This window comes from Pleurodeles waltl, chromosome 4_2 (assembly GCF_031143425.1).
Source record: "Pleurodeles waltl isolate 20211129_DDA chromosome 4_2, aPleWal1.hap1.20221129, whole genome shotgun sequence".
NCBI lineage: Eukaryota > Metazoa > Chordata > Amphibia > Caudata > Salamandridae > Pleurodeles > Pleurodeles waltl.
In genome coordinates, this window is record NC_090443.1 from 360,944,356 (window position 1) to 360,970,962 (window position 26,607).

Sequence of the window (26,607 nt, forward strand, 5' to 3'; positions counted from 1 at the left end):
TTGCATCTGCAGGAGATCCTGGAATGGAGTCATTTGCTGCATTCCTGGTGTGCAACAAACCCTTCTTAGATTATGGGTCATTTGCTATGCGGGTAATGCACACATCCTTCTATGTGCTGAGCACAAGATGAATTTTGTGACTACACAAGATATATTTTTCAATCCTTCAGCCAATCTGTTATTGTGGATTCCCTTAGGTGGAAGAAATCTTTATGGTTTGGTTGCACTTTGCTATTGTGGTTTGCACCCGACTGCCTTCCATGAGTTGAAAGTCAAATGCTTTGTGGTTATGCTAGTGATACTTTAATGGATCGAGTATACATTGTTAGGTTGTTCACCTGAAAGCTGTCACAAATGGTTTCAGTTAGGAACTCTTAAAAAGCAAATGGTACTTCCACCTTGTTGGCAACTTGACTAGTTCTGTTGTTCTTTGAAGAGTGACAAAAGACCCAAAATAATAGACATAACTCGGAAGGAAGAAAATAGTTTGGGGAAAAAGGAAGATAAGCAGGGCATAGTTGACAACATAGTAGGTCCAACGCAAGTGCCCCTCGTGCCTCAAACACATCTATTAGTTAATTTTGCATTTCATGTTATACAATTCACAAACAGAGGACATCGATATTTCGATTATTCAATACTTTAATGTAGAACAAAGATTAATATGCAAGTACCCTATTCATGTCCCTTTTAGAGTAGGTCAATTGAACCCCATCACCACAAAACAGAAGTTGAATCTCACCCTCCTCCTTCGTTTTCATCATGTGATGAAAATGAACAGCAGATTTTAGTACAATGTTAAGTGATTTTAGCTTTTTTTCTAATCTTCTGGTTACCCCTGAATTGATGGACCTCCATCAAGTTCTGAGGATGGTGTCCTTGTATCACTAATCGGGGGACTGAAAAGGTGACAAAATTTGAGCTATTGAGGGGAGTAGTAAATCTGGATGACTGAGGAGATTCAAGCTCTATTTTGTAAAACCATCAAGGATGGATTCCAGGATATGCTAGCCTTTAGCCCAGGGGTTGCTTTATACATCTTATATATATATCCACTGGAAAAAAAACAAAGGATACATGGATGTTATAGTTAGGAAATAGAATTAAAAAAAAACCATAGAAATTCACTGAAAAAAACAAAGGTTATTGGGGCTTTATAGTTAGGCTCACATTTTAAATGTACAAAACCATAGAAACTCACCTGGTATTGTTAGTTATCTCAAGTATCTATAACGCGTTATCTAAGGTAACTATACCTCGTGCCCCACCCATGCAGTTTTTTACGTCCCTGTAACCTTTGTGGGTTTTTGTGTTTTTTTTGTGTGAATTTCTATGTTTTTTTTTTTTTTTTTTTTTTTTAAACGTATAGTAATTTTCATTACTATAGGTTAAACCAACCACCGCAACACAGCCACCTCCTAAAAGCACCCAACCATGCACCGGGCACAGCCTGGGTACTGCAGGAGTTGCCCGCAAGGCCTGGTCTGCAGCCAGTCCCTGCGGCCAACCCCCCCTTACCACCCAAACCTACTCTGCACACAGCTCTTTGGCTGTGCGCAGTGGGAGTTGGCCGCAGCCTATTTCTCTGGGTGTGAGAATAGGTGTAAGAGGGTGTATCTGGGGGTCAGAGTGGCTGTGAAAGTCTCTGTCTGGGTCTCAGAGTGCGTGCATCAGTGTCTGAGTAGGTGCGTCAGTGCCTGCGCCGGTCTGTGAGTGGCTGCATGAAGGTGTATCTGGGGGTCAGAGTGGCTGTGAAAGTCTCTGTCTGGGTCTGAGAGTGCGTGCATCAGTGTCTGAGTAGGTGCGTCAGTGCCTGCGCAGGTCTGTGAGTGGCTGCATGAAGGTGTCAGTGGGTGTGTGGGTATCTGAGTGGGTGTGTGAGGGTCTGAATGGGGCTGTGAGTGGGGGCACGAGGGTCTGAGTGGGTCTGTGAGTGTGTGCGTAAGGGTGTGAGTGGGAGAACTAGATTGAAAAAGAGAAAGTTTATTTTTTATTTTTTTTAGGCTTTGGTGGATGAGATACTTAGAATGAGATACTTATGCACAAATTGAAAAAAAAAATTATTTGTCAATTAAAAAGAGTAAGATCACCTTTCAGAATGAGCTTTCACCATTTGCAGTTGAAAAGAAATTAAAAGAGGGAAATGACTGCAGCTACACCTGGAGTCAAACCCCTCAACTCTGTGTCAAAGTCGGTCCCCTTCACCATTAGGCTTTATGTTTTTTTGTTTTTGTTTTGGCCTTTTACGAGCTATCTGGGACCATGGGGGGAGCCTCAAGGCCCCCCGTGTGGTACCACCTGATTGGTTTTATTTTTTAAAATCTTTTGCCTTTTAGGGCATATCTGGGACCGCGGGAGAAGCCTCAAGGCCTCCCCTTCCATCCCAGCCGACTCCTGCCTACTGCTTGAGCCAGCATTGCTCCAGCAAGCAAGGAGCTGCTTTTAATAGCAGCTCCCTGCTTGCTGGAGCAATGTTTTTATCTGTCTTCCCTGCACTCAGATATGCGTGCAGGGAAGACAGATAAAAACTCTGCTTTCTGACAGCGGGACCTGTTTGACAGATCCCGCTGTCAGAAAGTGGAGTTATGTTTGCTTTTGCTTGGTAAGCAAACAGCTATGTCCCGGGGGTGGGCACCCTGGGACATAGGAACCGACCCCAGGAGGTGGTGGTTCCCAGGGCTTCGGGAGGGCCACACGCAATTCCCTCCCCCCTTAGCTCTGCCCTGAGGAGGTGGTGGTCCCAAGGCTGTGGTGAAGCCAGGAGACCCCCCCCCCCCCTTAAAAAAAAAAATGCCCCCAGGTCTTGGCCCATCTGGGGGCTTATTGCTAAACAAGAGCGGGAACCCGTGCTTGATTTTATTTCAATTTTATTTTCCTGTGAATTTGCAACATAGTCGTGATTTCGCTATAAACTTTAGAAAAAATGCTTCCCCATCCCCCCAGGGAGAGGGGGGAATCGGGGAGATGCTTTGGGATCCCAGCACCAGAGCTAAGGGGTCAGGCTGCCCCTACCCTGGCCCCTTTTTAAAACAATTATTATTATTATTATTTTTTTTAACACTTTTTTGTGTAAGCCGAGTTCCACAGTGGCTGCCTACACTTCCTGGTTTGACGTTTGGCTTGGCAGCCAATCAGAGCTGTGCTTTTTCCTGCACAAGCTCGTCATTGTTTGCAAAGTCTTTGCAATCACAGAATTTGGATTTCCTTACATTTTTCAAGAACTACTTAATGGATTTACACCAAGTAGGCGAAAACACAGTCTGCGTACCGAAAGCTACCAAATTTGGTGTCCTTTCATCCAGTGGTTTGGGCTGTAGTCGTGTTCAAAGGTCTATGGGAATAAGCATGGGAAACCCAACTTTTTTGACATCCTCCCCCACCCCCATTTTTTGTGGCCCCCGTTTGACAGATCACCCCAAAACATTTCATGCACAACAAGAATCATGGGGCCACATTCTGGGGAAAATTTTGTGGAGATTCGTCAAAGGGTAAAGATATAGGCAAGTCAAAAAATTATTTTTCTATGGAAACGTGGTCCTAACTATACCTACCTAGCGGTGACCGCCACTATGTTATATATATTTATTTTTTATATATATATATATATATATATATATATATATAAGAAAACAAATACAAATGCCACTTTGCTTAAAAGGCAAGTGCGGTTACGAGGGTAACAGATCTTTTATTTTATAACCGCAAGTTTAAACATCAGAGAAAATCTCACATTTTTATGAATGGTATGCCTTTAAAATGACGACACTGAAAAGCTAAATACGTCGACACCAACATATCTCCAATAGGAGAAAGGCAGGCCAGATTTAAATGCATATCATGTGATGTTACTTGCTGGATTAGCATTGATAAAGGCAAACCTGCTGAAACGCGTCTGCTGTTGAAAATAAATGGACTGCAAAACCCGTGAGTGCTCCGAGCTGTTTTCCTCTTGGGAATGTTTTTTTATATATATATATATATATATATATATATATATATATATATATAAAATTCGTAATAATTAAAATCAACACAAATGTAAAAAAACAATTGGCGCAACAAGAACTTTTTGGTACAATAGACGCCCAAAGTGGAAACCTAATAAAAATCAATTGAACAGTACAGACGGGGGACTGCTTCAAAGTGCGTGAAGGAGATTCACAGTTAATTACTTCATCCATTATTGCTGTATGCTAATGTGCAGAGGTAGCTGCTAGACAGAGGTATGCCTTATGGGTAGTAAATAATTGTTAAGCCCTGCGATGCTAAAAAGGAAAAAAAGGCTTCATAAGTATAAAGCACACGTTAAAGCTAAAACAACAAAATAAAATTATACCCCAGAATAGCCTGCTATAAAATCTGTTATTTGCGGCACGGTCCGCTTTCTAGCTGGTCAATAAACCTGAATATCATTGTGGTAACTAAAGCTAAAAAACAAAAAAAAACACTATATAAACATAAACTCGTATTTAAACGAAAGACAACAAAATGAAATGGTGCCACAGTGAATAGGCTCTAAAGTGCATTTAAACATGTGCAAATTAGCTTTAAAAGTCACTGTTGATTGGCGTTAAACTTATATTATCCTCCATTACCCTGTGTTCACTCAAGTACCCAATAGCACTTGGGAATTTGTGAGGTTAATGTATTCCAGAGCCTGCGCTTTAAACGGTATCCATACAGGCTCGGTTAAAGTGCTCACAAACAAACTCCTGATTCACACCTACAAGGCACTAAACAACATAGGACTGGCATACCTCAACCACCGCCTCGCCTTCTACGTACCCAACAGATAACTCTGTTCTTCCCAGCTCACCCTTGCAGCCATTCCTAAGATCTGGAAAAGCACAGCAGGAGGAATATCCTTCTCCTACCTTGCAGCCCGGACATGGAGCAAACTCAGGCAGATCGCATCACAGAAGCAGTTCAGGAAGGAACTCAAGACCTGGCTCTTCGACTGAGCTGCATGCTCACAAACAGCGCCTTGAGACCCTACGGGTGATTAGCTGCGCTCTAGAAATCACTGATTGAGTGTTAAGAGCAGGTTTCTCACTTTTTCTAAGAATTTTGTGGCCCTACAAGCGAGCTGAATGTTATGACTACTTAAAAGTGCCAGGACTACAGACCGACATGTATTGATCTGAAGCGCCCTCAAGGCAGGACATATCAGCTGCTGTCGCAGGCAAGAGACCTTCGGACAGATGCACAGGAAGTGAAGTGCACTTTGCTACAGGAGACTACACAGATGGCAGTTAGGGTCTGGTAAGGTTTGCTTCCAGCTCAGGACTTAGTCCTTCGAGGGGAAGGCACTTATACAAAGTAAAAGAAGAGAACATTGAACAGGTGCAGCTATGTGGGAAACAAAGTACGGTAGTGGACAACAAGATGTGTAGGACTGAAGAACAGTCCAGCTGGGCCTCTTTCTGATCAAAAGTGCTTTATCTGGTGTCCAAGAGTGCAATTTTGAGGCCTCATTGGGGATTTTTGTTTTTAAATGGTGTGAAATCAATTTGAGAGCCCCATTTGCTGGTCAACTTTAGGGTGGCTAGTGCTCCTTGAATTACCAGTGGCCATGAATTCTTTTTCTTTGGGCATGGATTCCATCTCCAACCAATAACGGGTGGCCAATGAATCTGTTGAAGCAATCTAAGCTTCCTGCAGAGTTTTAATATAGCTCCGAACCAGACAGTAGCTTGGTCAAAAAGACCAAACTCCAGTCTCATCTGGGCTTGTGAAGTATGAAAGGGGAGACAAAAAATATATTTAAACAAAGGATTGAAGCTGGTTTAAAGAAGATGCATCTTGCACTTTCAATTACTCTGATCCATAGGTAAGAGATGGAAGGAATTTGGCCCTGATGCCCTGTAGCAGGTAGTCCAGAGAAGTGCTTCTAAGCTTCTTCTGAAGTAGACCAAATGCGAAACGTAATTTGTGGGCCAATGCTCTCCTATGAAGGAGATGGGCCTTATAGGATAGTTTTGCGTCTAAAGTCACTCCCAAATATTTATAGGATTGCACCTACTCCAGCTGGTTTCTGGCCACTTTCCATCTACATTTATTGTGGAGAGCACATGCACAGGAAGTAAAACGGATGAGTTTTGTTTTCTTGTAATTAAGTTCCAGGCCCAGGGATTCGGTGTACACAGCCAGTGTTGTGATTAAGCTCTGTAAGCCAATCGGAGTCTGACTTGGTAATACTATGTCGTCCTCATATGTTAAACAATTCACTGGTTCCCCACCTAACTTAGGAGGGTCACACAACTTTGGAGAAAAAAGCAACTAGGTCTGCCATATAGATGTTGAATAAAAATGGGGCAAGGACACATCCTTGTTTGAGACCAATGGACGCTGCAGTCTTCCGAGTCAGCCTGTTGCCTCTGCTAATTTTAACCTGCACCCAAGTATTAGAATTCAGATTCACCACAACAGCCAATAATTTGGATGGAACTCCTTGTGTGGCAATGTTAGCCCACAGTAAATGTGTATTTATAAAGCAAGCCCATATATTTAGTTTATATATGTGTTGTATTTCTGTTTTTTAGAAGAAAGTGGTGATGGGGTTCAATTGTCCTGCCCTAAAGGGGACATGAATAAGGTACTTTTTTATTTATTTATTTGAACCATTTTTAGTGGTGTTTCAGTATTGCAGACACATTACAGAATACAATGGAGGAGTATTAGTCATTGTGATATGTGAAAGTCCCATCATGTACAAAGCAGGATATGTGAAAAGAATAACGGTCGAACTAGCATGTGATGAGATCGCACCCCTTGTTACAGAATTGAAATACATAGCCTCCTCAGCCAGATCCCAAGCTGTAGCAATATCTCCTGTTTGCCCCAATGTGTGGTGGTATGTAGGGCATGGTAACCTTTGCTCGCGTCATCAGGGACCGTGATTGTTTAAAAGGTGGATCGTTAGGTGTCGACCGGGGTGGTAATAAGTATCCGAGGGTGAGTACGAAGGTCGGCTAACAATGTTTCCCAGTCTGCAGCAATGGGGTATTTCTGGAGGCCTCTATTTTCTTCTCTCCCTAATGCTACTGCTTCCACTCTGCCCCACTTAAGTGTCACTGCGCGCCAATGACATGAACAGGGTACTTGTATATTAACATTTTGTTCTACATTAAAGTTCTGAAGTATTACATTTTGTTTCATTATATACAAGTCATGAGAATAGCTTCCCGATTTTGCCAGGTCTCATGCTATATTGGTCTGGATTTTGGCATGGTTCTGATGTTGTCCCCTTTCTGTAAATCTGATTGTGAGTTGAGTGGAGCAGAGTTTCCGTTGAGAATTCAACTCAGTCTTGAGTGGGCATTGTTCTGCACCCGAATGTACAGTGTGAGAGAATAAGGCACCTGCCTTTAGTGACTAGAAAAAATGGGCGGTAGAATTAAGTCACGACAGCTGCTTTGAAGCCTGGACCAGCCGTGGCACACCAGGATGCTGTAAATGGTTTACCCTGCTTGACTACAGTCTCCCTTGCTGTCCCCCACAGTCCTCACCATCATTCCTTACTGCACAGCAGACCCCTCCATCTCACGGTTATGACTTGCCCAGAGCGGGTGGTAAAGGTGAGTGACAATACACACAGACAAGCATTTACAATGCAACAGGTCTCGCATTTGCTCGAGTTAGAGCTATTAGCGTTGTAAACTCGTAACCGGACTTTTCTTGCCACATAAATTTGAAAGAAAAAAAACTAGCTCGATCACACTATATAAAACCCAGCGCGATTGCGCTGAAATCGAAAACCAAAAAACAGAGTGCAATCACGCTATGTAAAACCAAATGCGATCGTGGTGTGTGGAAAATAAAAAGATAAAGTAGTGCAGAAACCAGGCTGAAAACGTGGAGCCTGGTATGTTTTCAGTAGTTGGCCGGTGCGCTCGAGGAGGGCTCAACACAGGAAAAGGCATAACGTATGCATGCCTTTCACTAAAGAAATCAAGCAGATTTTAAAAGGCAAGCCCACGAACCAATGAAAGTGACAGGCATGACATGGGCCTGGTTTAAAGCCCAAAGAGAGATTACAACGGGGACGGAGCACTTGTGCGCTCCACCCTAAAAAGGAAACACATTGCTTAATTCCACCTGGTAAAACCAGGGCCACATGGATGTTTCTGATTCCATGTAAATAAAATCGTAATTTCTTGGTACTGATGGGATGTTACTTGACTGCACTGTTTTTTTACAGGTGTGGCTTTACCACCTCACCAGTACAGTACAACAAGTAATTTGGACGATATAGTTATTGGAAGGAGGTGGAAGTGGTAGTTCCAGCGTTGGGATGCCCTGTGAGTTTGTGCACTCCCACACACTTACATGTTTAAGGGTATTTACCAATTCCTCCCCAATATCTTTCCACTTTGGATAATGTTGATAGTTCAATCCAGACAAAGACAGGAGTAAAATGTTTTGCACGGTAGGAAAAAAGGAGGGTTAGGAAAACTGAATCTGCTTTTGCTCAGCAGATTTTTGCATGAGCAAATCTCTGTGTCCATATTTGGTCATTAGAAAATGGATCACAAACGTTTGCGTAGGTCTACTGTTTCTATAATCTCTTGTGAAATCTTGAAAAGTCTTCAATATGCACTAATGCAATGACATATGCATGTGGATGCTTTTAGGTGTCTTTCTTTCTTTTTTTTTGTTTGTTTAAATGCCATGCATGTAACATGTTTTATTAAATGATGCCTCTGAAAAATAGTAACGGTGCACAATACTTTAGCAAAACCTTTTTCAAGTTGCAGCTTTTTTCTGTGGATGTTTAGATTTAAAAGCAATCACCAGTATTGCTTCCATGCTGCTGCTTGTATTTTTAATATAATTGGGGAGCAACCTGGGATCATTATAATTAGCTTCATATTGTTAAATTCTGCAAAAATGTGTACACATCTTTATACTGGAACCACTGTCTGTGATTCAAGAGAGCGCTCATTTTAATAGTAAAAGGTTTTGTATTAATGAATCATATATAGAAGTCTGAGCACCTTATACACATGGATACAGATCTTGCCTTATGGGAAAGCAATCTTCTTTCACAAATCCATATGGTAGTACTGTAAACTGGCACACCAGGTTTGTGCCAGCATTAAAAGACAAGGTTACAATGCAGGGAACCTGGTAAAAGACACAAGTCTTTGACCCTCTGTAAGAAGCTGGTCAGGTGTGTGGTGGGTACCTAAGGTACTTACACCTTATACCAGGTCCAGGTAACCCCTATTAGTGAAGTGCAGGCAGTGTCTAGAAGCCAGGCTCTCTAGAGGTAGCAATGGATAAGCAGCCAAGGCTTAGCTAGGAGACATGCAACGCTCATGCAATACTACTGTGGTCACATAGCTCTTACACACATGAAAGAAAACACTCAGTTGTACAAAAATAGAGATACTTTCTTTTTGCAACACAATACTGCAAATCACTAGAAGGGCAACCCTCCAATACGAGGTAAGTAATACTCTAAATATATACACTAGCAATCAGATATAGGCATAGAAAAGGTTAGAAAACAGCACAAATAGCAATAACCAATAGTGACCCTAGGGGGAGCACAAACCATATACTAAAAAATGGAATGCGAAAACAGGAGACCCACCTAGGTAAGTGAAATGTGTAGAGAGGAGATGGGAGTACTAGAAAACCACAAAAGTAAGTAACACAGTTCCCCATCCCCCCCCCCCCCCCCCCCACCCCAGCAACCAGTAATGCAAGAGTAAATCACCGGATTTTCCCCCAAACCACCCAAAAGGAGGAAAAGAAGACACCCAGATAAGACTGCAAGAAAACCAGTGGTGGATTCCTGAAGAAAGAAGACCTGTGGAGAGAGAGGACCAAGTGATAACCATATATAGGAAAAATGTCTCTCCAAAATTAATTAACGTGGAAAAATATACCTTATATTCTAATTATTCAAGCATATTCTGGAAACCAAACAATACATTTGAATATAAATTTAGAAATCTACATTTATTTTGATCACATCAAATATACATTTTTTTTATTGCAATTTCTTCAAAACACGAAAAAATTAGATAAATAGTATAGTTTAAACAAAATTGTTAGCGGTCTCAAATGAAATAATCTACTCTCATACTGTCATTCATACAATACAACAATCAACCATAACACCATCCAATAGTATAGAAAACGGAGAACTATAACCTAAATACAGATAGACAAAAATAAAGGAATACGAAGCAAAGTATGCAATTCTACAAAACAGAGATAGATAACTGTATCAAGCACTGGATCAATTGTTCATGACCGATGTTAAACATATAAAAAAATCTAATGATAAGGCTTTAAAGATCAAGCCCATCATGTTGAAATTAAAAATGTACATAAAATGTCGGTTTATCCTTTTATATTCTTTTATGTGGCCAAAAAATGTTGACAGTCCAATGTCAGGGCCAGGTCTTAATTAAGTCCACGTGGCCTGATGGTAATTGCCTGCTTCTCTGTAATTTATCAACTCGAAGATGAGTACAACATAATTTTGCTTCCTGTTAATCCAGAATCCATTTGGCACAAATGTGCCTTCCTGCCAGCAAGCGTTTCAATTCAATCGCCACCTTCTTCAGGGCAAAATTTGATGTATGTACTAATGGACATCCAGGAAAACCTAGGTATAAACACAATCATAAGTATATGGCTTCCAGAACAAGGATAAAGATGATATAGCCAACTAACGTGCAAACTTTAAAGTAGAAGTAATCATCTAAAGCCAATAAATAAAAACACCTCTAAGTGACACACAAATTAAAAACTGATAAACCTTAATCATGCAGTTAGCCACCCACTCACTTGTAGACACAAAAAGATAAAAAAGAGTGCAAAGACTGGCACCATCTCAACTCTCGAATGGCAAAAGAATATTGTCAACTTGATCGTACCTGTCTTATCCAAAGAAAGATAGATAACGGGGCCTTCTTTATGTAATTTTTATGTAATGAGCAGAGAATATCTGAAAAATTGTTAATGACCTGTTTAATCCAAAGAGAGATAGATAACGGATACGTATAAAAGAGCGGGCCTTCTTTATGTAATTTGATGTAATAAACAGAACATCTGAAAAATTATTAATAACCTCAAAAATTGAGCGCCTCAATGCCGAGAGTTTTATAAAGAGGTAATGAAATCAAAGCACAATAGGCCAACAAACAAATGTGAAACATATATTTAAAAACTAATAAGTACAAAGCACTTTTATAGAATCTCTCTTTTTCAAGATAATCGAAAGCTCTATAAATACAGTGTAGTTATAGGCTAATGTTTAAGCTTACTTGCATATCTAGAGTTCTGGCATGTCCTTCCATCGCTTCAGAGAGGAAACAGAGCTTTCTGTTCTTCCTTCTTTTAAGCAACCAAACCATGTGGTAACTACTAACAAGGACCAGCCAAACAATCTGCAGAGGACTGTAGCATGGTGGCCATCTTGGAATGTAGATAAAGAATGGTCAAATTCAACTGACAGATGTATCATGAAAGTCAATGAAGTTTTTTATGTGGTGTGTGTGTGTGTGTGTGTGTGTATATATATATATATATATATATATCGCATAATAAGCTAACTGAACAATCCAAAAATTATTTGAAAAAAATACAGGAAAATGCTTGAATGGTACCCAAGGCAAAGATAGATGCTGAAGTACTCAATAAACCGAAACCGATTACATATGTATTGAGAATAGTAATGGAATCAGGTTGGTTCTGCTTGCAGCTGAAAATGATTAAACAACATTTTGCCAAGGCATTTCTTCATTTAGGCCCTTGTTGTATTGTAAATCCAAAAAGCCTCCCTCTTCTTTCTGATGACATTGGGATCTTGTCCAGTCTGGGTTATGATTTTTTCAAGTATGGTCCATCTGATTTCATGTTCTCTATGACCTGTAGATAGCCAGTGAGATACTAGCGGTGCATTAGGTTTATTAGTCCTAATAGCAGATCTATGTTCGCAGTATCTCATCCTGTATTCTCTTGACATTTCTCCTACATACCCACGATTGCAGGTGCATTGGATCAAGTAAATGACATTTCTAGATCTACAATTTGTCATATGTGGTAGTTGTATAGTCTTCTTTTGTCCATGTGAGGGTATCTGAGACAATGGCTCCCATACAGACTTGACAATTTCCACACTTGTGATTGCCTTTGATTGCCGTTAGGCCAGTGACTGATCTTCGAACCAACTCTCTTCCTGTGGTCATTGTTGATTTGACTAGCATGTTAGGTAGATTTCTATTTCTCTTAAAGGCAAACATAGGTTTGATTAAAGAGTCAGATTCTGAATTTATGTTCAAAATATGCCATTATGAATTAATGATGTGTCTAACTTTATCATTCAGGTTAGAATAATGAATGACACTCTGATCTTCATTTAATTTTGAAACATCGCAGAGCGGTCATAATATTTAGCTCTCTTCATTGAGTCCTTGATCGATCTTTGTGGATAGCTTCTCTGTACAATCTCGAAGACATAAAAATTGACTAAAATGAATTCCCTGTTTTTGGCATCTAGGGTGATAACTGTCAAAGTGTAGCAAGGTATTTCTAGCCATAGGCTTAGTGTGTAAGCAAGCTATTAGATGTACAGTTTGATGTTTGATCCAAATATCTAAAAATTCAACTTGTTGATGATCACTTTTAACAGTCAATCCATGAGGTGAATTCTTCTAGTTTCTCCATCTCACCTCTCCATATAAAAATATGTTGTCAATATACCGTGACCATTGGACTACGTTCTCAAGAAATGGTGCTACTTTGTTGTAGATAAATGTCTTTTCAAATTGGCCAGCGTACAAATTCGCTACGCTAGGAGCACATGCTGCTCCCATGCTGACCCCTTTATATTTGCTAATAGACATTTCCATTAAATTTAAAAATAATTGTTATTAAGAACTATGTCTAGGCATTCAATAACAAACTCATATTGAGGGTTCAATTCAGTATCGCTTAGTAATTCACTGATGGTTTCCAAGTCTTGTCTCTGAGGAATGTTGGTATATAGTGCTTCTAGATCCATAGTAGCCAGTATTTCATGTTCAGGGTCAAACTGCATTCCTTCTATTTTTGAAATAAGGTGGCCTGTATCTTTGACATCTGAAGGTAACCGCATGCCCTAAGGTTTAAGGAAAACCTCTACATACTGCGACACTTGTTCTATCGCTGACCCAATAGTAGAGACTATAGGGCGCAGTGGTGGATGCATAGAATTTTTGTGCACTTTGGGAATTCTGTAAATAACGGGTAATCTGGTCTGAACGTGAGTAAGATGATCAAATTCTTTATGACAAATCAATCCTCTTTGTAATGCTGAACTACTGTGGTCATATATGAGATTTTGTTTTAACTCGTTTCTCTGGATTCTTGGTTTTCTTCACATAAAATTCAAAGCATTGCAGCATTGCAGCATGGCAGCCATTTTATTTATGTAATTAGTAGTATCAAAATAGCTATGCCTCCTCCTTTATCACATGGTTTGGTATTATCATCTAGTTTTAACTGTCTGAGGGCAAAGTTTTCTTCTTATTGAGATTAAATTGAGGTCTGTGAACATATCTTTGCATATTCTTAACTTTTTGTGTCTCTGTTTTATCCAAAATGGCAACTTCTGGGCCTAAGCTGTCTAGGTTAGGAGTGAAGGGTGATATAGGTTTCAGTCCTGACTTGTTTTGGTCTTGTAAGGTCGAATGTGAGAAAGTATTTCTTCAGACCGATACTTCTGAAAAATCCATAGAGATCCCTAAACAGTTCAAATTTATTAAGACCTATGCTAGGAATAAACAACAAACCTCTAGATAATAATATCTCAGTAGGGGCATCGCAGGATTTAGAACGAAGATTAAATAGAGGAATACTATCTAATACCTCCAATATTGATTGTGTTTTGTTTGGAGAAAGTGTGGAGTAGGATCTGAGTTTGAAAATCTGTTGCCCTGATTGTATCAAAATCTGGGTCTGTAGTTGCCCCTTCGATTGGCTAAAAAATTTGTGTCTGATTGACTTTGATCTGATTGGTAACGTCTATTGCCAAATGAATCAAAATGACGGGAGCTGCCTTCCCCTTCAGAGTCAGATGTGTCTAAAAATGTCACAATTTTCATAGAGGTCCAATCTTGTTTCTCGGGAGGGGACCAAGTCCAAGAGTCACAGTGGAGTCCAGGAGGAGTAGGAGCTACTACCCACCCAGCTGTACATGCAGGAGTTGGTAGAAGGCAATGAAGAACAGGTCAGCACTGCAGCCCTTGAGCCGGAGAAGAGTTTCTGATAGATGCAGATGATGTCCCACACTGGAGTGAAGATTGCAGACAAGTGTTGGTGCAGGAATTCCACCAAGAAACCTTGGCAAAGGAAACTCGCAGTTAGTGGAAAAGCGGTCCTGCCAGGGATCAGTAAGGCCCAGGAGGACTCAACTCAGGAGACGGAGTCACAGGGGACCCTCAGCATTGCAGAGAGTCCACAGGAGCAGAGGCAGCACCCTCAGGAGTCCCACAGGATGGGGACACAGGAGTCGCAGAAGGAGCCCATGCAGCACTTTAGAGGATCCCACCCCACCAGAGAACCACGCAGGAGGCTGTGCCTTGCAGGAAGGTGTGCTGGGGGCTGAATGTCCTTTAGAGGAAATGCAAACAGGCCTTGGCAGCTGCAAGAGACGCAGTGCACAGGGTACTGTCCTGAATGGGAAGGCAAAGGCTTACCTCCACCAAAGTTGGACAGCTGGCAGAGAGAGGACCAAGAGAACTACTCTGGACCACCACCAGTGATGCAGGATCCACGCAGCTCAAGATGAGGGGAGATCCACGCAGCTGGTCGTCGCTTGCTGTAAGTGCCTGTGGTTGCAAGGGAGTGACTCCTTCACTCTGAGGGAAATTCCTTCTTCTTGTGCAGGCTGAAGAGTTGCTGTATTCTAAGAATGCACTGCCGAGGAATTGTTGCAAAGCTGGAAGGAGCAGTGGAAACAAAGTTGCAGAAGGGTCTTCTTTCTTGATTGCCGTGTTGTCGATTCCTGGAGGGTCCTGTCGCAGTTCCCATGTCCAGAAGTCAATGTGGAAGTTGCAGAGGAATACTGCTAGAGACTTGCAAGCTGAATCTGAGGACCCACCCAAGAGAGAGACCCTAAATAGCCCTGAAAGGGGGATTGGTCACCTAACCAGGTAAGCACCTATCAGGAGGGGGCTCTGACGTCACCTGCCTGGCCTGGCCACTCAGATGCTCCCAGAGGTCCGTGCCAACCTTGGATACAAGATGGCAGAACCCAGGGACCCTCTGGAGGAGCTTTGAACACCACCCGTGGTGTGGTGATGAACAGGGGAGTGGTCACTCCCCTTTCCATTGTCCAGTTTTACGCCAGAGAAGATGACCTATGTCCAATGCACGTGTAAAATGGCATCCCCGCACTCACAAAGTCCAGGAAAATGGATCTGGAGTTTGTGGGGGCACCTCTGGTAGTGGAGGGGTGCCCTCACAAATGGGTACCAGCAGTCTGCCTCTGGGCTGACAGGGCCTACCATAGGGGTGACTTACAGTGACCTGGTGCAGTAACCTGGTAGTGAAAGGATGCATGCACCCTTTCACGCAGGTTGCAACGGCAGGCCTGCAGAACACTTTGCATGGGCTTCCTAAGGGTGGCATAATACATGCTGCAGCCCATAGGGATCCCCGGTACCCCAATGCCCTGGGTACCTATGTACCATATACTAGGGACTTATAGGGCGTGCCAGTATGCCAAATGTGGGGTGAAAAAGGGTTCCAGCAACCAAGTTTAAATGAGCGAGCATAATCACTGGGGTCCTGGTTAGCAGGATCCCAGTGAACACAGTTGAACACACTGACAAACAGGCCTAAAAGTGGGGGGTATCAATGCTAGAAAGAGGCTACTTTCCTACACCCTCCAAGACTTTAACAGGGCTCAACAAGGAAGATGCTACAGAAGGAAACCTTTCAACCTTTTCACCTTTTACCTGGATGCCTGGGCATGTGCCCCAGTATAAGAGTTTAAGGGTGGAGTTATACCCAACAGGGAAGCCGCATGCATCACGTCATCCTCTCCAACACCTACAGCCTTTTGAGCCAGGGAAAATGAGGGCATGGGTGGGGAGGGTGTGGGCGGGAAGGGGAGAGCTCCAGAATGAACAAGAGGAATGCAGGCATGGAGCTGCGCACAGATACTCACCCTTTCGAATAAGAAACATGCAACAAGATAGACTGTGCCCAATCCCCAAAATAACAGTTGCACAGTAAATAGGTGTAGTCCTCAACCAAAATTGAAGACCAAGTCCTAGTTTCTTCTAACATAGGTAACTATTCTAGCCTTCCACACTTGAACATGTTGTGCGACCTTGGCAAACCACTTCCTCTTCCTGTACTCCAGAGTCTGTGGTGCTAAAATTGCAGTTATACATATTTTGCTTCAGTAGGCACATTATCCCACTGTCTTTTCTTACTAGTGGCCTTTATGAACACAGTGGCAGTCAAGCTGGTGAAGACATGGTAGGTTTGACAATCTCCTACATACCTAACACACACTGTCAGTTCCTACGAAGGCCTTAACTGGTCTTTCACAAGTTCAGTCTACCGACTTCTCACTGATGGTCTTCAGACCTGTTTATAAACTCTCTGTAAGATATATGTATACGCATTTTCGCACATTGCAACACAATTACACTCTTGCACTTGCTCACTCACAGTCATGGAAGCATGCAGACAAAGATAATATCCTTCTGTGTACTTTGAAGCGGAGAGAAAGAAGAGAGAAGAGGCTTCAAGCTAAGAATATTAAGACTGCCATGGGCCCTGTGTGCAATGGGAGTAAAATAGCGCACAATTGTGTTAAGGGGCTCCACCTTAACTAACTGGTTCTGAGAGTATGTGTAAAATGAATTTGGGACAAGATGTTGTAATCCTGGCCGAGATAACTTTTCATGCCTCCAACCTTTCATCACTGACATTAGACAGTCACATGAGTTCCCAGTTCCCAAAAAATAAATGTAAAGTTGATAAGTGCTCAGACACTGTTCCCCAATATTAATTTAAATGTTTTGTAATGCATAACTAGGTGTTCTGTGTAGATGATCAAAGGAACTAGTGCCTCCAATGTGGTTAGAGACGCACAGTTATTCAACCCAGTTATGATTGTAGAAAATTTCTGAGCCAGAAAAGAATGGTTCCAAGGTCCTGAAGATTTAAATGGGGGCAGTACTGAGTTCATTATTACTGAGTAATAATAAATATTTATTTTTGTGGGAACCCCGATAAAACATACACATAGATAAATACAAACTACACACTTCAGTACAATACATTGGAAAGAAATCCACCAGCAACACATTAAAAAATATATATATTTGACATCTAGAATTCTTTTTTTTACCTAGAAACATTGGGACCCTATGTTTAAGCAATTGTCCTTTTGTCTTACAAGATGTAGATATCTGAATACAGCAAATATGATCAGACTACTATTATCTGTTCCTAAGTATAGGTATAAGTTGCCGCTGCATAATGGCTTGTAGCCAAATTGCAAACACGTGGTATTATTCAGGTCCTTCTTAAACTTTAGAGGACTGGGCAAAAATACAGTAAGTGTGCTTCAGTTTCTGGATGTAGTTTGCAAGACAGGCAAAGGTGAGAGCTTTGAATTGATGCTTACCATTTATTATAAAAGGCGTTCACTGGAAAATTATTATATGGTTCCCATGAAAAGATAGGATTTCGTATTAGGACGACAGAACTTCAGGACAAGAGGAATGAGTCCGTCCACACCATCAGGAACTGTCTGCCCAATTCCTAGCTAGCTCACAGTGCCTCAACAGAACCCTCAACCTTCCCAGGGTAACAGATGATTTTGGCATCCTTGAACATCACACACTAACTCCCAAAGAGGTCGGGAAAACAGGTATTACCCTTTCATTGTTATACTCGTGCAACCCCAGGATAAACACAAGAAAGATATGAAAAAAAGGTTTTCAAACAATCATATTCTGGCATAGAGCAAATGAGCGGCGATTATTAGGCAAATGAAACAAAGCACTGAAACCAGCATTACCAACATGGTGAAAAGCATAAACAGTCCAACAATGGTAATCTTCGATCTATATCTTCCTACTTATTACCACCTACACTCTGAGAGCATAGCGGGTATACCCTCTACCTGATCTAGGATGATAGCCTGAGACCCCCATACCTGGAGAGCTAAGACAAGAAGTCAGTCTGGAGTGCAGTTGGCAACCCCTCTCTGTAAGGTGAAAGATGAGCTTCAGCAGAGCTGCATGTCCATCACAGGATTCATTCCAGGACAGTCGTGGCCACACCGTGTTAGAGCCTCAGCTTTGAAGCAATGATCAATCTGGATGTTAAAATCTGTCTCCGAACATGCAACACACGCACTAGGATATTTTGTTTTGTGTTCTAGCCTTTAACAGAGTGTACAGATTACATAGCGAGAAAGCCTTTCTCAAAACAAGAAACATGTGCAGCGTCTTCTCAGAATAATACCATGCAAGCATAAAGGGTGTGCAATGTCATTGCTAAAAGTGATGTCAGCCTAAAACGTGTAAAATATAAAATGTAAAACTAAGCTAAATTGGAGAACCAAGGTGGACCCAAAAAGGCCTCACAACAAAATCCTATGCCTGAAATTCACGAAGATCAATCTTGTTTAAGGCAGCTCAATTCAGTCCATGAACAGTTCAGTTTAAAATCTAGAATTTTGTCAATGAAGCTTCCTAAATATGCCTCTAATAGCTGCTTTTTGTGAATGTGCAACCAATACATTAATTGCAGTTGTATCCACTTTCCCTTAGGGATTGCTTCAGGGGTATGCCAAACTTTGTGCATATCCACCTTTATATGCCCAGGACTTGGCATGGTTGAACCTCGGTAGTTTGTATAACTTATCCATTCCTTTCCACTCGTCAGATGCATCCTTTCAAAGTTGAAGAAAGTTGATGCCCCAAAGTCCCACCCAGTAGGTTTTAGGTATTAAGGTTTGTAACGTGCATTATGTTCTTAAGACCTAAGTCTAGATATTGCATTGTTAGTCGAGTGCTTTGCTGGAGACTGAGAATGGATCTAGTAAACCTATTTTGAACTGCTACCAGAGTTGTGAGATTGCAGAGGTCCCAGACCTCATCACCATATGGAGCAGCCCCCTGCCCTTTTGCGTGATAGAAGTCTAGTATTGGTAATGACAGACCTGCCAACTTCACCAAAAATCCCACAGTGTAAGGAGGGGATGGGGCCTTGGAGGGGATGTGGTCTTAGGCCGAGAAGCACCTGGGAGGGACTTGTGCCCCCACCCCAGCCCCAAACTTCCTCCTCTAACAAGAAAACTAAAGATTGCTGAGGCTGCTGCCGATGTCCTGGGGTGTTTTCAACCCCATTAATGGACATCAGCAGTTAAAAGTGTAGGAGGCTGGACTGTCTTGTAGTGAGTACCAAGGGGTACTTACACCTTGCACCAGGCCCAGATATCCCTTATTAGTGTATAGGGTGTCTAGCAGCTTAGGCTGATAGATAATGGTAGCTTAGCAGAGCAGCTTAGGCTGAACTAGGAGACGAGTGAAGCTCCTACAGTACCACTAGTGTCATATGCACAATATCATAAGAAAACACAATACACAGATATACTAAAAATAAAGGTACTTTATTTTTATGACAATATGCCAAAAGTATCTCAGTGAGTACCCTCAGTATGAGGATAGCAAATATACACAAGATATATGTACACAATACCAAAATATGCAGTAATAGTATTAGAAAACAGTGCAAACAATGTATAGTTACAATAGGATGCAATGGGGACACATAGGGATAGGGGCAACACAAACCATATACTCCAAAAGTGGAATGCGAACCACGAATGGACCCCAAACCTATGTGACCTTGTAGAGGGTCGCTGGGACTGTAAGAAAACAGTTAGGGTTAGAAAAATAGCCCACCCCAAGACCCTGAAAAGTGAATGCAAAGTGCACTAAAGTTCCCCAAAGGACATAGAAGTCGTGATAGGGGAATTCTGCAGGAAAGACACAAATCAGCAATGCAACAACGATGGATTTCCAAACGAGGGTACCTGTGGAACAAGGGGACCAAGTCCAAAAGTCACAAGCAAGTCAGAGATGGGCAGATGCCCAGGAAATGCCAGCTGTGGGTGCAAAGAAGCTGCTACTGGACAGTAGAAGCTGAAGATTCTGCAGGAACGACAAGGGCTAGGAACTTCCCCTTTGGAGGACGGATCCCTCACGCCGTGGAGAGTCGTGCAGAAGTGTTTTCCTGAAGAAAGACCGCAAACAAGCCTTGCTGGCTGCAAGTCGTGCGGTTAGGGTTTTTAGATGCTGCTGTGGCCCAGGAGGGACCAGGATGTCGCCAATTGCGTCTGGGGACAGAGGGGGCGTCGAGCAAGACAAGGAGCCCTCTCGGAAGCAGGAAGCACCCGCAGAAGTGCCAGAACAGGCACTACGAAGTGGAGTGAAATGGTGCTCACCCGAAGTCGCACAAAGGAGTCCCACGTCGCCGGAGGACAACTTAGAAGGTCATGCAATGCAGGTTAGAGTGCTGTGGACCCAGGCTTGGCTGTGCACAAAGGATTTCCGCCGGAAGTGCACAGAGGCCGGAGTAGCTGCATAAGTCGCGGTTCCCAGCAATGCAGTCTGGCGTGGGGAGGCAAGGACTTACCTCCACCAAACTTGGACTGAAGAGTCACTGGACTGTGGGAGTCACTCGGACAGAGTTGCTGGATTCAAGGGACCTCGCTCGTCGTGCTGAGAGGAGACCCAGGGTACCGGTGATGCAGTTCTTTGGTGCCTGCGGTTGCAGGGGGACGATTCTGTCGACCCACTGGAGATTTCTTCAGAGCTTCTAGTGCAGAGAGGAGGCAGACTACCCCCACAGCATGCATCACCAGGAAAGCAGTCGAGAAGGCGGCAGGATCAGCGTTACAGAGTTGCAGTAGTCGTCTTTGCTACTTTGTTGCAGTTTTGCAGGCTTCCAGCGCGGTCAGCAGTCGATTCCTTGGCAGCAGGTGAAGAGAGAGATGCAGAGGAACTCGGATGAGCTCTTGCATTCGTTATCTAAGAAATCCCCAAAGACAGAGACCCTAAATAGCCAGAAAAGAGGGTTTGGCTACTTAGGAGAGAGGGTAGGTTAGCAACACCTGAAGGAGCCTATCAGAAGGAGTCTCTGACGTCACCTGCTGGCACTGGCCACTCAGAGCAGTCCAGTGTGCCAGCAGCACCTCTGTTTCCAAGATGGCAGAGGTCTGGAGCACACTGGAGGAGTTCTGGGCACCTCCCAGGGGAGGTGCAGGTCAGGGGAGTGGTCACTCACCTTCCCTTTGTCCAGTTTCGCGCCAGAGCAGGGCTGAGGGGTCCCTGAACCGGTGTAGACTGGCTTATGCAGAAATGGGCACCATGTGTGCCCATGAAAGCATTTCCAGAGGCTGGGGGAGGCTACTCCTCCCCTGCCTTCACACCATTTTCCAAAGGGAGAGGGTGTAACACCCTCTCTCAGAGGAAGTCCTTTGTTCTGCCATCCTGGGCCAAGCCTGGCTGGACCCCAGGAGGGCAGAAACCTGTCTGAGGGGTTAGCAGCAGCAGCTGCAGTGAAACCCCGGGAAAGGCAGTTTGGCAGTGCCAGGGTCTGTGCTAGAGACCCGTGGGATCATGGGATTGCACCAACAATGCCAGGATGGCACAGAGGGGGCAATTCCATGATCTTAGACATGTTACATGGCCATATTCGGAGTTACCATTGTGAAGCTACATATAGGTAGTGACCTATATGTAGTGCACGCGTGTAATGGTGTCCCCGCACTCACAAAGTCCGGGGAATTGGCCCTGAACAATGTGGGGGCACCTTGGCTAGTGCCAGGGTGCCCACACACTAAGTAACTTAGCACCCAACCTTTACCAGGTAAAGGTTAGACATATAGGTGACTTATAAGTTACTTAAGTGCAGTGTAAAATGGCTGTGAAATAACGTGGACGTTATTTCACTCAGGCTGCAGTGGCAGGCCTGTGTAAGAATTGTCAGAGCTCCCTATGGGTGGCAAAAGAAATGCTGCAGCCCATAGGGATCTCCTGGAACCCCAATACCCTGGGTACCTCAGTACCATATACTAGGGAATTATAAGGGTGTTCCAGTATGCCAATGTAAATTGGTAAAATTGGTCACTAGCCTGTTAGTGACAATTTGAAAGAAATGAGAGAGCATAACCACTGAGGTTCTTATTAGCAGAGCCTCAGTGAGACAGTTAGTCATAACACAGGTAACACATTCAGGCACACTTATGAGCACTGGGGCCCTGGCTGGCAGGGTCCCAGTGACACATACAACTAAAACAACATATATACAGTGAAAAATGGGGGTAACATGCCAGGCAAGATGGTACTTTCCTACAAAAAGCCCCCGAAAATGAGCTGAAAACCACTGTAAACACTTGTTTTCCCTGCCACCGTGTGATATTTGCTCCTCACTGGGAGGGGGAGGAAAATCAATATTGTGTATCACACGGTGGCACCATGTGAGTTGGCAGGTGTGGAAATGTACACTATTCTTACATTTTTAGTATCCCAAAGGCTGTGTGCTGCTCTTCCTCCCATCTTTTTCAACTTACTTCCTAGACCAACTTGTACTCTTTTCTATACGCAACTATAGTTTATTTGTTGCCAAGTTTGATTGTAACTAACATTGTTAACTTAGCTTGCCCACAGCTTTTATCATACCAGAATGTTTCTCTTGTTCTTAAAAGCTGGGTCTTCATGCTTTTATATAAGTATTCCCTGAGGTAATCAAATAGTATATCATAGGTATTTATTATCAGGAGCTCATTCTCGGGGATGTTTGCATAAGCGTCGAGGACATCAGCAGTGGTACACAGTAAGTATTGGCGAAAACATCAGGCCTTTCCATAATACAGGGCGACTTGATACATCTTCTGCTGTTAGAGTAGAATATTAATACCTCAGATGTGTGATGCAGAATGGTCAGTATCTATAGTATGGTCACTTCTATTTATTAGTGCCATATTTTTCATATTGAATCATGTGCATAAGTAGGTCTAGTAAATATAATCAATTTTACTTGTGATTTTTGCCCCTTTGTGTGTGCAGCTTCCCATTCTGATATGGATTAGACAGTACAGGCCCAACGACCATATGCCAAAGTTGAACACGCTATCTGGAGTGCTGCTCTAGTCCATTTTTTTAAGGATGATGGTGATAATGTAGGAAGACCCCATTCCTCGCCCTCCTTATTCATGAGGGTCTGAATAATTTTCAGAGGTCACATTAAAATAACCTACAATGAGTAAGAGACAGCTTGCATTGTCCTGTTTGAGATATTCATCCAGAGTATGTATTACAGGAGATTATTTTTTCCGCTTGGGACTTCTGTTCTACACATTGAACAATTTGATGAAAGATCCAATAGGGAAGGAAATAAGTAGGCCCACGATGATAGGCGACCTTATATCTAGGCATTGGATTTTACAATCAAGTGTGGTTTTTACCCAGATTTCTAATCTGCCTCATAGGCAACTCACTACAGAGGTTCTTGCTTCTATTCTGTAATTTCGATGAATTTTCCTAATTTGGTCTTCAGTCCCATCAATGGGGGTCTACATCCCAGGATAACCATTACATTTGAGTAAAATTAGATGTGTCCTGGCATGGGGATAACACTGCTCAGTGAGAGTGACAGCAGCTTTTAAGTGTCTGTCAGATGGAGATGGCTGTATAGAGTTGAAGTCATTGTGCTTCCCAGAATTCATGAACCCAGGGGTGAGGCCATATATTATGGGTTATGTTGCCTGATCACTACTCAATGAGAGTAGTTTTTACAATATTGTGGAATCTGTGAGACGCTGAACCTTTCAACAAGGAGATGCACTAGTACCCAAAATAAGAATAGGCTGCACAAGGGTAAGTCATAAGTGTATAGGTTTTGTCTCCAATGCAGATAATATGATGAGACTGAAACAAAAGACAGACAGGTGCATGATCTAAAGTCATGAGAACGTTTTGAGACTAGTCAGATTAAATATAAACCTTCAGTGCTGCGCAAGCTAATCAGGAATTTCCCACCTACATTTCAAGGCATGTAAATGAGGCCTTACACATCATAGACTGACACAATTAGCAAGGAAGGTTAGCCCTGAGCAGAAAATATGACTGCAGCAGTTAGTTATGCTGAGTCAAATTTTTAAAATCTCAAATAGTTCACATGTGAATAAAAGATGTATCTATATCCACTCTCATATCGCTGACCTGAGTAGCAGTGAGTCCAAAGTGAAGGGCGGCAGGGGAACAAGGCTGTTGACGAGCCGAATGGTGGTTTTCCCAGTGCCAGAACCCTGGTTTTGTCTGAGTTGTGCTTCAAGAAGTTACTTGCCATTTAGGAAGAGATGTTACCATGCAAGATGATTTGATTCTGCAACTGCATGAGCTGGAGAAACAGGTTTACATGAGAAAAAACTAATTGGTGCAAAAAGAGAAAAATATGTGACAAACACTGACAATAGCAGGTAACGGAGCTTCCAGCTCAAAGAATACAGAAATTCTAAGGATCAACTCGCAAGCAACGGAAGAGTAGTATTCTAGAATGGACTGACTGTTTTGGTTTTTACTTACTTCGTTTTATCGTTTGTTACTTATTAAGTCTTTGCTTCAGAGACTGCATAATTGTCCGGTTCTGAGATTAAAGAATATATAAATGCAATGACTAGAATGGTTAATCCCTGCCTTTAAAAAAAAGTGTTTTTGATCAATGTAGCTGGAACATATATTTTCTGGTGCTACTTTAAAACTTTTATGTCTGCCAATAATACTCCCAGCTTCAAAACAGACTGTTGAAACCACATATGAAATCTCACCCTATTACTTTCACGGGAAGGCCATCTTAAAAAGGAATGGAGCTTGAGTGTTCCCAGAAAGGGAAGCTTCATCAAGAAAATGTGTTTATTTATTTATTTTTTAAAGGTAAAAAAAGTTTGTTTTTAACCATCAAAATATAAAATAAACCCAGGAGCACCAAATGGAGGCCGGGATGTGAAGGATTGTGAGATACATTACCATTCATACTGTAGGGGTGAAGAATGAAAGGTAATTCAATTGAGGCCTCAAAGGGCCTCAAAAGGAGGGAGGGAGGGGGAGAGAGAGAGGGAGTAAGGAAGGGAGGGAGAGAGAGAGAGAAAAATATAAAAAAACGAAGAACAAAGAAAAAAGACGGACGCGTAGAGGGTGACGAGTGTACTGGTGGGATTATTTCCAGTGATTTATGCTTCAGAAGATCTTGGAAGGATACATGGCTATCTTCAAATAACATTCTAGGCCATGAATGAAAGGATGGGGGTGGAAATGTATGTAAACTTTTCCAGTAAAATGCAGCATAGTAAATTTGGCAAAGAGATCAGCGATGGAGCCGAATTCACAGCTGCTTAAGCAGTTCTAGATACCAAATATCTTCAGAGGTCTTAAATGTGTGACTCCATCCAGGAAGATCTATGGAGGGTTCAGCAGTTCTTTGACCTTCTGTAGGACAACTGGATCATTGGCTAGGCATTGTTTGCATACTTTCAACTTAGTATTGAAGCCATCTTGAGTTAATGTTGGTTAGCCAAGCTTGAATCTGTGGTCGCTTGCTTTTCCTGGAGATCAGGAGGGATTCTGTCTTTATCAGGTTCAGGGTCAGGTAGGAGCCTCACATCTGTTTCAGGATGAAGGTGAGGGAGGTTTTGAGTTCCTAAAGGTCGTACTTTAAGGAGACCTTCAGGTAGGGATGTATCTCGTTGTCATATAGGCAGATCTTGATGCTGTCAGTGAGTATGGCTCACAGGAATTCCACCTAGTGATTTAAGAAGATGGATCCATGGTGTACGCCTCAGGATACTGACCTGTGTTGGATCTTGTGGTTCCCACTTGTACCAGCTGATGAAAATTACTATTGGTCCGAGCTGAACAATTGCAGGAATGTTTGAGAGCAACCCTGTGATTTTCCAGCTTGTCGAGCAATGTTTTTCTGTCTATTGTGTTGATGGCTGTGAACAGGTCAATCAGGATAAGGAGGAAGACTTAATTATTATTGGGTACACAAAATATTTCCTCCTCATCAAGGAGCTACTAAACTTTTTATTCTCACCTAAAATAGATTTAAAACCTACTACTACATGTCTAACAAACGTGCCTCAAACACTTCATGCTTTTATCTTAGCATGTTACTGTACAAATATTTTGCCACTGTATGGAGGGGAGAGAGGGAGGACAGACTCGCCATCAGCCTATTGTGATTTATCATCATAAAAAAGCTATTTTCTCAGCTCTTTGTCTTTTCCTGCTGACTGAGGGAAGGACTAAATTTATCATCTCTGAGCAACGATCTTGTCCTACTCCTGCCACAAACTTTGGGTCTCATTACGAGGCTGGCAGTCTTTAGACCACCAGCCTTGTGGTCTGACCGCCACATTAAGACCCTGGCAGTCAGACCACCAGGGTTCCGTCGTCTCTGGCAGGTGCAGTTTGAAATCAGCCAGTAGTGCTGCCCTGCCTATTATGACCTGGTTCTCCGCCAGCCTTTTCATGGCAGTATCACAGCCATGAAAAGGCTGGTGGAGAA

General features: G+C 42.5%; 1 protein-coding gene and 1 long non-coding RNA gene across 2 annotated transcripts in view; one reads left to right on the forward strand and one right to left on the reverse strand.

Moving 5' to 3' along the window:
• Positions 1 to 26,607, forward strand: part of ITPA (inosine triphosphatase) — an 81,866-nt gene that overhangs the window by 3,389 nt on the left and 51,870 nt on the right. The window lies entirely within an intron of this gene.
• Positions 10,513 to 26,607, reverse strand: part of LOC138292711 (uncharacterized) — a 75,866-nt gene continuing 59,771 nt past the window's right edge. Inside the window, exon 3 of the long non-coding RNA XR_011202769.1 lies at positions 10,513 to 10,624. This is a non-coding gene — a long non-coding RNA (uncharacterized lncRNA). The remainder of the gene's footprint in view (positions 10,625 to 26,607) is intronic.